Source organism: Tamandua tetradactyla, chromosome 15 (genome assembly GCF_023851605.1).
Source record: "Tamandua tetradactyla isolate mTamTet1 chromosome 15, mTamTet1.pri, whole genome shotgun sequence".
Classification (NCBI taxonomy): domain Eukaryota; kingdom Metazoa; phylum Chordata; class Mammalia; order Pilosa; family Myrmecophagidae; genus Tamandua; species Tamandua tetradactyla.
In genome coordinates this window covers 59,969,940-59,983,601 of record NC_135341.1, presented here as the reverse complement: position 1 = coordinate 59,983,601, position 13,662 = coordinate 59,969,940, and the positions used below count along the sequence as shown (strand labels likewise).

Here is a 13,662-nt window from a genome sequence, read left to right as displayed (position 1 = left end):
ATTTTCTTATTATGAATTAGTTTGTTAATCAGAACACCTTCTTCAAATCTGCCCCCAGGTGTCAGGAGAAATTAACCCATTGGCACTTGCAGAGGGTTCTAGTGCACATCTGGCATTGGCAGGTGTCATGCTGATATTGTCCCAAGAGGCAGTCCTGCACTTGCCTTATGGAACTTTAAAAAATATGTATATTCTGATTAAGGTGAGGGAGGATGAAACTTAAAAATGGATAATAAAGGTCTAGGGTTACCTTTTTACTTCTGGGAAAATTTATTTATTACATATATTATCAGTCTAAAATTATAGATATGAATTGTATTTATGTTGTTTTGTAACACATTGTTTTTACATTTGGAGCAAAGGAAAGTAGATAACCAGTAACAGAAAAATTGAGGAACTTATTTTTAAATTTAAATATTTAAAATTCTAAAAATTTAGTTTTTACTCACCTGATTCAGATGAAAAATGATGGGGTGGTTTGGGGCTTCAGAATTGCTGTTGTTTACTCTTAGAAGGTGAAACTTTGCTTTTGATTTTTGAAACAAAGGCACAGCTCTAGTTTATTAAACTAGTGCACAACTCTACTTTATTAAAATTACAGAAAAGAAAATGTTTAATTTTAGCCTCTATCAAAAGTTAAATGGTAAGGATGTTGGCGTTTTTTTTTAAATATACTGTTTTATGATGATACCATATATTTAAATTTTTTTGTACTATAAGCAAATAAACATTTAAACTTTAAAGACATATAGAGTTTTATGGTTAAGAATTTTTTTTACTATAAATAAATATTTAAACTTTAAAGACATATAGTATCTTATGATTAATATACTTTTAAGCTTTTGATGACTGAAAGCATCTCTAAATCTGAGATTCATTTGGATTATTTCATACATTTGTTCTTATTAAAACTTTTATATACTAATTTACCTTTGAGTATTTGAACCTATAAGTAATCATATATTGATTTTCTAGACCATATGGCCTAAAACTTTTAGAGTGTAAACTTGATTATTTTACAATAAATAATAAATTTTTTAGTATTTCCTCTGTTTAACTATGTGAATTTGGAAGGAAATATACATTGGTATTGCTCAGGCAGCAGCAGAACAGCTATGTTTAAACTGAACCAGAAGATGTAATTTAAAATCAGGACACTTCCATTATCATTTATTTACTGCTTATGGCCTTTGCTTTATTAAATAATTATAGGATTTTATATAAAAACTTTATGCATGCTAATTGTATTGTTCTTGGAAAAAGATAATAGGAATTTTAGTAAGTGATCTGACTTTCTGATAAATGCCAGAAACACGATTATGTGGGAAGCTTTTCTGTTTGATTTTTTCATGTCATTTCAACCCAGCTGATCATAAGAATTGGGTCAGACTGTCAGCAACTAGGTTTGTGAAGGGAATGGAACAGCTTTTCCAGGGACAAAGAGAAATGAAATCACTTTCAGTGAAAGAAAGATACCTCATTATAGTCACCAACAGCAGTTATTGACAGCTACACTTCCTATTAACAAGGAGCATTTAACTAAGAGTTTGGCTGTTGGATCTTTGGACTTGATCTAATTTGCTAGCATTAATTAGTTTCTTTTGAGCACAGACACTTGGTGCTCACAGCTATGGATTTGGAGGCCTAATTAGAATAGAAAATTGAACAGAATGGGATAAGGCATTAACCTTCAACCATTACCAGCTGGGACACTGATAAAGACCACAGAGTCCAAATGTTCCCTATTGATGTGAAGAGTACCTTAATGAATATCAAATTCAGCCAGGTTACTATATTCTTACTAGTTCAGTCTTCATCTAATTTTTTAACCAACTTCCATGGTACCATTATCATCCATACACTGGATTTTTACTATTCACTGATTCAGTCTGAGTTGCACTTAACCATGTGTTTAAACACAATGTTTTTGTAAGCCACAGATAATATTTAAAATATTTAATTTTTATATACTGTGGTACCTCTAAAGTTGACTTTAGTCACAGTTACAACATTATAATTCCATGACTTTGTAAGTCACAATAACTTGCCATTTTGATATAAGGAAAACTATAACCTGATAGAACAAGATTTCAGCTTTTGGATATTAAGGGCAGTGTTCAGATTAGTAAACTGGTGTCAGGTGGGAATCTTTGACTTTATAAAAATTACTTTTTTTTCTTTTTGAGGAGAAAAATAGCGCTCATCATCTTTCTGTTTGTACATAATTTGATTAGTGAATACGGCTGAACTTATATATACATTAAATATTTATTAGATTATGAATTCTGATCTTACAATTTTGTAAGCTTCAACAAAATTATGAACTCATTGGTAAAGCATATATCAAAAGAAAAATTATTGAAAAATTGATTGAGATACAAAATTCAATTTTACCGTACTCTTTTGCCACTGATATTTTTGGCAGTGTATTGAGCCATTTAAATAAACGACTTAACTATGGTTGACGTTAAGACAATGAACGCTCAGGACATTAGGGATAAGGACTGAAGGAGGATGCTAGGATGGCCAGTTTCTCTCGTTTCCACTCTCCTTGTTCCCCACACCCCAAAAGCCAAAACAGAAATCCCCTTCCAAGTGTGATGGAATTGTTGCATTTTCTAAGACCTTGGGGCTAGCCTCTTGTGGTGTTCAGGGTAAATGGATTGGTGACTGTTGTAGTTTGCCAGGCTGCTTTGACATATACCATACAGGAAGTTGGCTTAAACAACAGGGGTTGTCTCATGGTTTTGACTTCTAAGTCCAACATTGAGGTGTTGGCAGAGCCATGCTTTCTCCTAGAGTCAGTAGCATTCTGGTATGGCAGTCTTGTCACATGGTGATGTCCTTGGTCTCCTCCTGTGGCTTTCTCTGACTTCTGGCTTCTCCTTATAAGGCCTCCAGTGAAAAGGATTATGGCCTACCCTGATTCATTTAGATGAACAGCTTCATCTTCAAAAGATCCTGTTTACAAATTAGGTTTACGGTCTCAAGAATGTGGATTAAAATTTGAACCATTTTTTGGTGGGGTTCATTTCTCAGCAATGACCTCTTGAGGTTGCTTTCAAATTTGTGAATTTTTATAGGAGTTTGGCTCTTTACTAATTTAGTAATTTATATTTTCTATTAGTAATTTTTTAAAAAATATTATTTTGTTATGGATACTTGTAAAATATGCATTCTAGTTATATAAATTTTTCTTCTGGAACCATGGTTTCCAAAACAAGAATTACTGAGGTGCTGTGTTTTATAAAAAGCTCTCATTATATTTATTTGGTTTTTTGAATTATGTAGTTGGCATTTGATATAAAGTCTCTGTTTTGGATGATGAAGTTTGTTTTAAAATTGAGAGCCTTTTTTCCTTTTTGCCATGACAAATTAAGACCAAAATAGTATTTTGTTCAGGGATGACCTGTAACTTTCTTTAACCTGATTGTGTTTTCCTTTTCCCTGAGTCCTTTCATTTCTTGGGCCTGTTCAGTTTTTTTTTGTTTTTTTTTTTACCTCATTTTGATGTTCCTTTTATATCAGTGATTTTTTTATCAGTCGTTTTGATGTTTTGGCCAATGTTGGGGCATATATTAATCATAAGGGAGCATGGATTATTTGTATTTTTTAAATATCACAGAACTTTGGTCAAATAGCACAGAAGCTTGATGAAGCCCCATTTGCCTGCATTCTTCTATAAATTGTGTGCAACTGAATTATGCTATATTTTCCTAAAAGATATGTGAATAGACAAAAAAAAAATCAAATTAAAAATGCTTAGGATATTTTTTAGGAGATTTATAGGCAGAGAAATATTAAAGTTGCATTAAAACAAACTGGAGGGCTATAGACTATAAATGATCAAAGTAATCAATGTTCTGTCCATCTGTGTTACTTTAACTTGGCAAAACTTTCCATTTATTGTTTAAACTGTCCCATTATTATTACATATGATTTGTATTTGTCATTTAACTAGTTCTCTAATGTTAATTAACACTGAAGTGGAGTTACAAAACATCTTTAAGTGGCTGGTTGGCCACCAAATATGGTGAATATCTGTTATGTATAAGAGTCTGTTATACTCAAAGGAATACAGACAGATATAAGGCACAGTCTTGCTGTATAGACTTATATACAACTTACAGTCATTCTCATGACCAAGATTTATTACTGCAAAAGAAGGCAAAGCAAAGTTAGCAAAGAGAAAAGGCACATGGGGTGAAGTAAGGCACATGGGGTGAAGTCTCGAGGAAACCAGGCACAAGCTTCCAAGAGTTTTCTCCCGGTGAAGTCACTCAGGACATGCCTAATTCCTCCGCTATCAAATTGTGACAAAGTTGAAGTGTTATCTAAAATGGGAGCTCATTTTGTAAGGGCATAGAGTTTTCATTTTGGGGGACTGGTCTCATAGGCACGCTTTTGCTAGCAGGTATGAAAATTTCAGATTCCCAGAAGGGAAGCAGAATTTTGGCATAAACCATAAAAGATATTTGACTTGCACAAACAATTCAGGTACAGTGAACCATGTATCAGTTGGGGAATACTGTGAACACCCCAAAATCCAAGTTCCCACATGCTAGCCAAGGGCTAACTTTGCATGTACATTTTCTTAAGGATAGCAGTCTCAGCTAGTTACCTTAACTCTTTTCTTTCTGCATGTGGACATAAATTCGATAAAAATTAATTAGCAATAAGTATTTTTGTATGTTATCAGATATGATGTCATGCCAATGGCACCATCAGTTACAGAACTCATACCAGCCACAAATACAGCAGAATTATTCTTTTTTTTTAAGCTTTCTTTTTTTTATTAATTAAAAAAAATTAACAAAACATTTAGAAATCATTCCATTCTACATATATAATCTGTAATTCTTAATATCATCACATAGTTGCATATTCATCATTTCTTAGTACATTTGCATCAATTTGGAAAAAGAAATAAAATGATAATAGAGAAAAAAAAACAACTATACATACCATAACACTTACCCCTCGCTTTCATTTACCACTATTTCAAACTGAATTTATTTTAACATTTGTTCCCCCTATTATTTATTTTAGAATTATTCTTGAAACAACTGAACAAAGTTGTTTGTTCACTGGTCATTAGTCTTTGATTTAATTGCTCTCAGTTACTTTTGTTAACACATACTTGTATAATAGCACTTAATGGTTTATTATGATGTCTTGTTTCTGAATAGCAGGAGCGATTTTGCAGTAAACTATATCTGATTGAACATAAGTACTCTTTAGTAAAATGACTTGTTTTATCCTCACAGAGAAAAGTGTGTTATGTTTTAGTTTTGGAAGTAAGTGAAATTCTTTAATGGCAAATTTCTAAATGACAAAATTAGCAGGGGAATTTTTCAGGGTGGGTACCTATATAATACTTTAAATGATTAATTTTATGCAACTCATCTTTGAAAGTATACATCTTTGTGAAATCTACATTTGAACACAGAAGCAAAGAATTAACATGGCATGAAAATTTCAAGTATTGTTAAAATGAGTAAATATTCTTAATATAAAATATTTTTCATAGCTGTTCTGCCAGTACTTCATTAAAAAGTATTTATTAGTCTTCATAGATATCAGCTTTCAATTATTTTGCTCTAATAGACTTAAATCCATTCATCTTGTAAGAAATTAATACAAATTTAAATATGGTCTTTAAACAGTATCATGCCCTTTTGTATATAATCTGAGTACAAGATCACATTTCACATAAGCTACCTGATGATCCTTCAGTTGTAATTGGCATTTTTTCCAGATACTCTGAGCCTGACACTGGGAAATTTTTATAAATACTTGCAAGTAATTATATTTTGAATGAAGTACATTCTTACATTATAGGTAGTTTGTATGTGCTTTGAAAAAATGATATAGGGAACAATTTAGTTTGTTCAAAACTCTAGAATGCATTGGTAGATGTAGAATCACTTAAACATAATCAGGAGAGTGATGTCATCAAGAGGGTAGTGTAAGATGTCCCTTAGAGGCAGCTAAATAAAAGGGCACAGTCAGTTCACTTGAAACTCTGGAGGACAATAGATGTTGGAGAAAGACTCCAAAAACACTGAATTGAAGATGGGAAAAAAATAAAAAAGGAGGTGGTAACTGAACTTACCATTCAAGAACCTTCCCCCAAACTCAGTTCTTTGTGGTTTAAGAATCACACAATACCCGTATTCTGGCCCATGGTCACTAATTAGAGAGCCACCCAAGTCAAAAACTTAGTGTCCTACACACATTCAGGTCTAGGGTCCCACGGCCACAAAGAACCAAGACTGAGCCCTAGCCATTGACGAGTAAGCACATACAAAGCCAAATAAAGAAACAGGAAGATATGGGTCATTTAGGGAACAAATTAAAGCTGCAAAGGAAACAAGACGATGGGCGAATAATTAAAGGCTTTCAATCAAATTTCCTAAATCAATTCAAGAACTTAAAGGATAAAATGGATTGAAATAAGTAAATATGGATATAGAGCTAAAGGATATTAAGAAGATAATGTCTGTGTACCAGTTCAAAATTGTTGGATACCCCAGAAAAACCATGCCATGTTCTTTAATCTTTTTTTTTTTTTTTTTTTTTTTTGCATGGGCAGGCACTGGGAATCGAACCCAGGTCTCTGGCATGGCAGGCAAGAACTCTGCCACTGAGCTACCGTGGTCCACCCATGAGGCATTTTCCTTAATCTTGATTCAATATTGTTGGGTAGGATCTTTTTGATTAAGTTGTTTACATGGAGATGTGACCCACCCATTCAAGGTGGAATTGCTTACTGGAGTTCTTTAAGAGGGAACGATTTTTTAAAAAGCTTCTGAGCCCATATAGCCAGAGACCTGTGGAGATGCAGAAAAGAAACACCCCCAGGAAGCCCTGTGAAATGAGAAGCCTGGAGAGAAAGCTAACAGACGTTGCTGTGTGCCTTTCCAGCTACAGAGGTGTTCTGGACTGATTGACCTTTCTTGAGTCAAGATATCTTTCTATGGATGCCTTAGTTTGGACATTTTTTCTGGCTTTAGAACTGTACTTGCAACTTAATAAATTCCACTTTTGAAAGCTCTTCTATTTCTGCATCTTGGCAGCATTAGCAACCCAAAGCAGCCTGAAAAAAGGAAGAATTAGAAAGTTAAAAAGGAACATAACAGAGCATAAGGGGATTGAGAATGCAGTAGTGAAGATTAAAAATACACTATAGGCATTCAAAAACAGATTTGATTAGGCAGAAGAAAGAATCAATGAACTAGAAGGCAGGACGATTAAATTCATACAGTCAGAAGAGCAGATAGAGAAAAGAATTTAAAAAGTGAACAGAAACCTAAGGGTCTTAAGGGACTGTGTGAAGCAAACCAACATACACATGGGAGCCCAGAAGGAGAAGAGAAAGGGAATGGGACAGAAACAATATTTGAGGAATAGCCTCAAATTCCCCAGCTCTCATAAATATACATGTCCAACTTTGTACTTGAAGTTCTAGACAGAGATAATCCTGGAAGACGAAGAAATAAAAGATACCTAAATTGGAAAAGAGGAAGTAAAACCTTGACTGTTTGCAGACAACGTAATGTAGGAATTCCTAAATGTAGGAAGTACTGAGAAATCTAGAACAAAGCTACTGGAGCTAATAAGTGAATTCACACAAGTGTCAAGGTACAAGGCAGATATGCAAAATCAGTAGATTCAGTGGACTAGTAAAGAACTATCAGAAGAAGAAATTAAGAAAAAAATTCCATTTGCAATAGCAACTAAAAGAATCAAATATCTAGGAATACATTTCACTAAGAATGTAAACTTCTCATACGTAAAAAACTACAAAACATTGATAAAAGAAATCAAAGAAGACTTAAATAAATGGAAAGACATTCCATGCTCAGATAGTGGAAGACTATTGTCAAATGTCAGTTCTGTCCAAAGTGATTTACAGATTCAACACAATTCCAATGAAGATTACAACAAAATTTGGAAAAAACTGGCATCAAATTTGAGGGAAGATAAACAGACCCAAATAGCCAAAAATTTTAAAGAACAAAATTGAAGGACTCATACTTCTCAATTTTAAAACCTATTACAAAGATGCAGTATTCACAACAGCATGCTATTGGCATATGTACTGACATATAGACCAATGGAATTGAAATAAGATTTCATAAATAAAACCTCATATTTGTGACCAATTGATTTTTGGCAAGTCCACATAATGGGGAAAGAATAGTCTGTTCAACAGTTGTTACTGGGATTACTGGCTAGCCATATGTAAAAAAATGAAAATAAACCTTAACCACACAATATATACAAAACTAACTAAAAATTGATCAAACACCTAAATATAAGAACTAAAACCATACGTCTCCTAGAAGAAAATACCAGGAAACATCTTTAGGCAATGATAGGTGTTAGGCAATGGTTTCCTACACTTTACAACTAAAGCTAAGCATCAAATGAAAAAATAGATAATGGGGCTTCATCAAAATTAGAAACTTTTATGCATCAAAACACTTTATTACAAAGGTTAAAAAGACAACCTACGTAATAGGAAGAAATATTTGGAAACCGCATATCTAGTAAGGGTTTAATATCCAGAATAAAGAACTTCTACAACTAAATAACAAAAAGACAAACATTCTAATTTTAAACTGAGGAAAATACTTGAATAGGCATTTCTCCAAAGTAAATATACAAATGAAAGATGTTCAACATCATTAGCCATTAGGGAAATGAAAATCAAAACCACAATGAGATACTGTCTTACACCCACTAGAATGGCTACTATTAAAAGAAAAACAAAATAACAAATGTTGGAGAGGATTTGAAGAAATAGGAACACTCATACACTGTTGGTGGGAATATAAAATGATCCAGCCACTGTGGAAAACCATTTGGCAATTACTCAGAAAAATTAATTATAGAATTATAATCCCACTTTTAGATATATCCCCAAAAGAATTGAAAGCAGGGAAGCAAGCAGATATTTCCATACCAATGTTCATAGCAGCATTATTCACAATTGCCAAAATGTGGAAGCAACCCACGTATCCATCAACAGATGACTATATAAACAAAATGTGGTATATACATATAATGGAATACTAGTTAGCTATGAAAAGAAATGAAGTCCTGATACATGTGACAACATGGATGAACCTTGAAGACATTATGTTGAGTGAAATAAGCCAGACACAAAAGGGCAAATGCTGTGTGGTCTCACCTGAAAGAAGCAGAATGTTCATTTGTAGAGTCAGAAACTAGAATACAGGGTATCAGGAGTCAAGTGGGGGAAAGGAATAGAGAATTAATGTGTAATTGGTATGGCATTTCTGTTTGGGGTGATAGTTTTGGCAATGGCTGATGGTCATAGAGGCATAAGTTTGCATATATAATTAAGACCACACTGAATTGTATATTTAAACAGGGATAAAATGGGAAATTTTAGTTTGTATAGGAGTACCGCAAACATACACACACAGATACAAATTGTTAATAATGCAAATTGTTAATGAAAGAGAAAACTGCATATGTACATTATGCTTCTGTAAACTTACAGTTGCTTTAATAAAAATTAAATAATGTTTTTTGTGGAGGATGGGGGAAGTTATAATTTGCTTGCAACTGTGATGCATAAAATAGATACAGCAGTGTTTCGTGTTATGCTTAATTTTGTTAGCTATATTTAGAATTAGTGTAAATTAAAATATGGCCTTACTTTCACAAATGCAGATTTTAAATCAGAAGTTATAGATTAAAGTTGAGGCCTAGTATTAGTTTGGCCTTATATATTTTGATGCCTTGTTGTTACTCACATACACATTCAGGATTGTTGTGTCTTCTTGGAGAATTGATCCCTTTCTTTTTATGCAGTGCCCTTCTTTATCCCTGGTAATTTTCCTTGCTCTGAAATATGCTTTATCTGATAATAGTAGCTACACTAGCTCTCTTTTGATTATAGCTAGCATGGTGTATCTTTCCATGGGTTTCTTGATGACAACATATAATTGGGTCTTGTTCTTTTTTAATCTATTCTGATGGTCTCTGTCTTTTAATTGGTACTTTTGGACCATTTACATTTAAAGTGCTTTTATATAGTTGGATTGATATCTACCATATTTTTGCTTCTTTTCCATTCATTCCTCTTGTTCTTTGCTTCTTCCTTTTTTCCTACTGTTTTTTTTTTTTGCATTCTCTGGTTTTGAGCATTTTTTTATGATTCCGTTTTCTCTCCTCTCTCAGACCAGTTAAACTTCTCTTAAAACTTTGTCTAGTGGTTGTCCTACTGTTTACAATATGTAGTTACAATTATTTTAAGTCTGCTTTCAAATAACACTATAACACTTCATGTGTAGTGTAGTTGCTTTATAACAGTATCCCTAGTTTCTCCTTCCTGCCTCTATCAAATATTTGATATCAGTGTTTGATATCACTTCTTCAGAGGCAATCCAATATATTGTTACTGTTGTTATTTTTTTCATCATTCACAGTTCCCACTTTATTTTCTTGTGCTCACACATGCCTTAGAAAACACACACACACACACACGCACACACATTCACTCACAAAATACCCAAACATTAGGAGTTAGAAAAAGGGGCTCAACAGGCTGAAAAAATACCCTAGGCTCCAGAACAAAATAATACAATCAACTATTGAAAATTATTTTGTTCAAAACCGAAGGTATTTTGCTTTTAATTGGGTTTATTTTTGTTTTCTTTAAAAATAAAAAAAGAAAGGAAAGGTTTAAGAAAAGAGCTAAGTGTCTTACACTGCCTGAGGCAGGGCCTTTTTGCAAGCTGTGTATGTAAGCATTCCTTGGCCTCCATGCTCAGCTTCTCCCCCACCACCCCGTCCACCTTGGGGTCCACATGAGAGCAACTAGCAGAAACTATAGAGCATCCAGGATGTGGTCTCTCTTGGTGACCAGCTCCTGTGGCTTTCCCGAAATAAGCTTCTCATTCTTGATGTATGTATCTTTCTTGAGCTTGCCTGCCACCTGCTGCTCAGCTACTGCTGCCGACTTCGGTACCAGCTCCTTGACCTGGGAATCCAGCTTCTGCTTTTCACTCACTGTGTCACAGAGGTGGAAGCCCTCTGTCTTCATCCTGGCCTGCAGCAGTGTGATTTCACTGCTTAAGGCCCTGTGTTCAGACTCCAGGCTCTACTTCCTGCCATTGAGGTTGGAGATGTCCCGGGACTGCTTGTACCTATTGATGGGTCTCATCAAAGCAAAGTGATGGTAGAGACCTATTCACTTGTTGACCAGGGTCAAGACCTGCTTTGTAATGAAGGCCACCTTCATCCTGGCTTCAGGGGCTGGATCCTCTGTAATGGAAAAGTCCAGCCTGATATAGGTGATGATGGTGAAGAATAATGTGTAAAAAGCAGCCATCACCAACAGGGTCTTGTGCAGCATGAGGATCTTGTTGAACTTGTAGTGGGCCCTGATGTCCTGAATGTGCTGTTCCACCATGTTTTTCTTACAGACAGCAATCATCGGATGCCCAAATGTATTTAGGTAAGTGTAGTGCAGCTCATCTGAGGCATGGCTGATTTCATAGGGACTGTTGATTTGGATGTTCTTGGCTCCTTTGGGCAAGATGATCTTCACAGTCAGAGAATTTATTACTTGCTCATCAAACACATGGTCCATGAACCTCATCTTCAGGCCATACTGGTCACCCAAACTGTAAAAGTACTCATAGCTTGGGAGGTTGTAGCCAACGATGTAATGGGTCTTCCACCCATCAAAGAAAAGTATGCAAGGCCTGATTTCCATCTCCACAGAGTCATCCAGAGTGAGGAGGTGGCTGGTAGAATTATTGCCAATCTCATCCCAATAGTAAACATCTTGGGCAGCAGCAGGAAGAATAGTCTTAAAAGACCGAATGGAGGAATTCCACTCTCTGGCTGTCTCTGGTAATTATATTGTGAAAAAGGCCCTGTAAGCACGGCTCATGTGTGCTTCAAGTCCACATTCTCTTCCATAGCAATATCACCCCAGTGAGAGACTTTGATGGCTTGACTCATGGTCAGGAAAGGACTGTTCTTCTTATAATGTACTTTAAAAAACATCCTGACTATAGGCAGGGATGTCTTTGAAAAGCCCATAATCCAGGAGGTCCTCAGAATGTATGGAGTTCTCTAGCTTGGGGTAGCTCTCCACATTTCAGGGGGTGAGCTTCACATATATGGTTTGTGTCTTTGTTGGATAGGGAGAGTAGAAGTAATGATTCCCCTCAAACACCAAAAACTGTTTCTCTGATTGGATTATCTGGGTTGGGTACAGTTACAGTACATGGGTATAGACTGTTTCTACAGTGACTGTGATCTTGGTCCCAGGATCCAGAACAGAGAGGAGCCTGGCTCTGAAGAATCTCCCACTTTTACTCTTCATTTTGGTTCCTTGTGCTTCCAGATTGTTCTCTTCTTCATCTTCACCTTTTGGCTGCATGCCAAGATGTGCAAGTCAGGCTTTGTGCTCGGGCTCCAGGGCCAGCAGGAAGGAGGTGGCACAGATTGTGGAGCCACCGCCCGAGTGCACCAAGGTCACCTTCGCTGTCACGTTGTCCAGGTGGCTGCTCAAGTCCATTGTGCGCTTCATGTCCTCATTGACCAGCAGCGCTGCCTCCAAGGAGGCACTGCCTGGTAGTGGTGCACAGGCTCCCCAGCAGCAGGCAGGCCACGGGCACCTTCATGACCCAGACCGAGCTCCTGTTATTATTTTGAATGAAGTGTTTCTGTTAAGAATAAGAAAAAGAAAAGATTTTACATTTCTTCATTTACTATATTGAACATTCTTTCTTTATGCGGATCCAAGTTTCTGACCTAAGAACTTCTGTTAACATATTTTTTTGCGAGGTAAGAACTCCCTCAATTTTTGTCTGAGAAAGTCTTTATTTCTCCTTCCTTTTTTTTTTTGGGTGCATTGTCCAGGAATTGAACCCGGGTCTCCCGCATGGAAACTCGAGCATTCTACCACTGAACCACCTGTGTACCCTCTCCTTCACTTCTGAAGGATAATGTCACTGGACACAGAATTATGGTTGGTGTTTTTCTTCTTCACGTACTTTAAGTATTTCACTTCCTTCTCTTCTTGCTAGGTCAGTTTTTGAAAAGAAATTTGTTGTAATTCTTATTGTTTCTCTAGATGTAAGTTGTGTTTTGTGTTTGGCTTATTTCAAGATTTTCGTTGTCTTCCATTTTCTGGAGTTTGAATATGACAAGTATGGGAACAGCTTGTTTTTGGTATTTTGCTTGGTGTTTTCCGAGTTTGGATCTGTGGTTTGATGTTTGTCAATAATTTGGAAAATTTGCAGCCATTATTACTTTAAGTATTCCTTTCTGACTTCTTCTGGTATTCCCTTTATACATATTTTACACCATTAGTAATTATCTCACATTTCTTGAGTATTCTGTTTTTGGGGTTTTTTTTTTTTGGTCTCTCTGCTTTTCAGTTTGGAAAGTTTCTATTGTCTATCTTCAAGCTCATTGATTTTTTTTTCATTGGCCATGTGTAAATCTATTGGTGAGCCCATCAAAGGCATTTTTCATTTCTGTTATAATGTTTTTGGTTCTCAGCATTTCCTTTTAATTCTTTCTTAAAGTTTCCATCTCTGCTGACATTGTCTTTCTTGCATGTTGTCCAGCTTTCCTTTGGAGCTCTTAGCATATTAATCATAA

The 13,662-nt window shown here is 35.4% G+C and overlaps 1 protein-coding gene and 1 pseudogene across 1 annotated transcript in view; one reads left to right on the top strand and one right to left on the bottom strand.

Moving 5' to 3' along the window:
- Nucleotides 1–13,662, top strand: part of CMC1 (C-X9-C motif containing 1) — a 116,817-nt gene that overhangs the window by 43,320 nt on the left and 59,835 nt on the right. The window lies entirely within an intron of this gene.
- Nucleotides 10,868–12,677, bottom strand: LOC143657489 (dolichyl-diphosphooligosaccharide--protein glycosyltransferase subunit 1 pseudogene; annotated as a pseudogene).